This window comes from Dipodomys ordii, unplaced genomic scaffold (assembly GCF_000151885.1).
Source record: "Dipodomys ordii isolate 6190 unplaced genomic scaffold, Dord_2.0 Scaffold6, whole genome shotgun sequence".
Taxonomy (NCBI): Eukaryota; Metazoa; Chordata; class Mammalia; order Rodentia; family Heteromyidae; genus Dipodomys; species Dipodomys ordii.
The window spans coordinates 6,181,569-6,183,605 of record NW_012267222.1 but is presented as its reverse complement, the minus strand read 5'-3'; the positions used below and the strand labels follow the sequence as shown (position 1 = coordinate 6,183,605).

At 42.4% G+C, this 2,037-nt stretch overlaps 1 protein-coding gene across 1 annotated transcript in view; it reads right to left on the bottom strand.

Annotated features, from left to right (window-relative positions):
• Kif1b (kinesin family member 1B) overlaps positions 1 to 2,037 on the bottom strand; it is a 104,127-nt gene that overhangs the window by 56,023 nt on the left and 46,067 nt on the right. The window lies entirely within an intron of this gene.

Here is a 2,037-nt window from a genome sequence, read left to right as displayed (position 1 = left end):
CAGCACCACATAAGCAGAAAAAAGCCAGAAGTAGCACTGTGGCTCAAGTGGTAGGGCACTAGCCTTGAGCTGAAGAGCTGAGGGACAGCGCCCAGGCCCAGAGTTCAGCCCCCCACTACTGACCCAAAAAAAAAAGATCAAAGGTCTCAGGTCCACCTATAAAAATATTTCCTTGAACTCCCTCCAAACTAGTATGGTTATTGCCAATAAACATGGCTTTAGTGAACAATGTTTCCAATTCCTTCCTCAGACCCTTCCATTAGCAATAAGGCTTTGATGATAATTTAAAATATCTCTCTTCACAAAACAGGAAACTAAAGCACATAACAAAAATGGACGGATGGTGCTAAGAGTCAAGCAAGCTCAAGTTGACCAACTAAATTTGATTTCTACACAAAGTACAGGTGCTACACTATCATAGATGCTGGTAATCTCAGGTTTTCTTTGTGAGTTTCTAGCAGCTTTCAAAATACTGGAAACCCACATTGTTCTACTACAATTTAAAACCAACAAAAGCAATGTTGAATTAAAATCCCTTTATCCAACTACTTAAAGATAATTTAAAAAACAAAAATTAGTCTTAAAAAAACATAGTCAAAGGTAGCGTCACACACCTATAATCCCAGCACTCAGGAGGCTGGGGCAAGAGGATCACAAGTTCCAGGCCAACTTGCACCACACTGCAAATTCCAGGCCAGCATGGGCTGCATAGCAAGACCCTGTCTTGTTGGGGGGGAAAAAAGGCCGTGCACTGGTGTTTCACACCTGTAATCCTAGCTACTCAGGAGGCTTAGATCTGAGGATTGTAGTTTGAAGCCAGCTCAGGTAGGAAAGTCTGTGAGAGTAACTACCTAAAAACCAGAACTGCAGCTCAAAATGGTAGAGCAAAAATCTCAGGGAGAAGAAGGGGTAGGGAGAGGACAGGGGATGGGTCCGGGAGGGGGGGTTGCTGGTGGCTCATGCCTATAATACTAGCTACTCAGGAGGCTAGATCTGAGGATCACAGTTGGAAGCAAATAGAGCTGTGGCTCAAAGTGGTAGAGCATAAAGTGTGAAAAGAGCTCAGGGACAGCAGTGAGCCCAGTTCAAGAACCTCGACAAAAAAAAAAAATCTCAAGGACAGGGCCCAGGCCCTGAGTTTAAGACCCACAAGCAACAACAACAACAATAACAACAACAACAAAAGAACAAAAGTTTAGCTGTGGTTATTACAATCTTTCTAGACACTCCCTAGTATAAATTTAGTATCAACCTAACCAGTTTTTTTATGCATGCTGATGTGCATACATATCTATGTATGTATGTATGTTATATACAAATGTTCCATCATCAAAATACTTTACTAAAAAAAAAAATTTTTTTTTTTGGGTCCGGTCATGGGGCCTCAACTCTGGGCCTGGGCGCTGTCCCTCAGCTCTTCAGCTCAAGGCTAACGCTCTACCACTTGAGCCACAGCGCCACTTCTGGCTGTTTTCTTTTTGCTTATGTGGTGCTGAGGAATCGAATCCAGGGCCTCATGCATGCAAGGCAAGCGCTCTACTGCTGAGACACCTTCCCAGCCCTAAAGAAAATATTTTATTCTTCAAATAGTATTCCTTATATCAAAAACTGAACTACAATATGAGAGCAGAATCTGCTCAGGCTAAGAAAAAAGACAAAAAGAAAAGGGAAGCAAGGCAGGAGACTCACCGAGGTATGAGACCAGTAAGAGTAGTCAAAGCTGAAGGACTTTGGTGCTTCCTTTGGGTTCTTTGGATTAATAATACCTAGAAAATGAAACAACAAAAACCACTTAGTTCTATTAAACCAGCTCTTTACCTAAACATAGTGTTCCATTGCCTCTTCAAAACATCCAAATCAACATATACTACTGACAATAAAAAAACATACCAGCCGGGTTGCCGGTAGCTCGCACCTAAATCCTAGCTACTCAGAAGACTGATATCTAAGGATCACCGTTCAAAGCCAGCCTGGGCAGGCAAGTCAGTGAGACTCTTATCTCCAATTAACCACCTGAAAACTGGAAATGGCACTGTG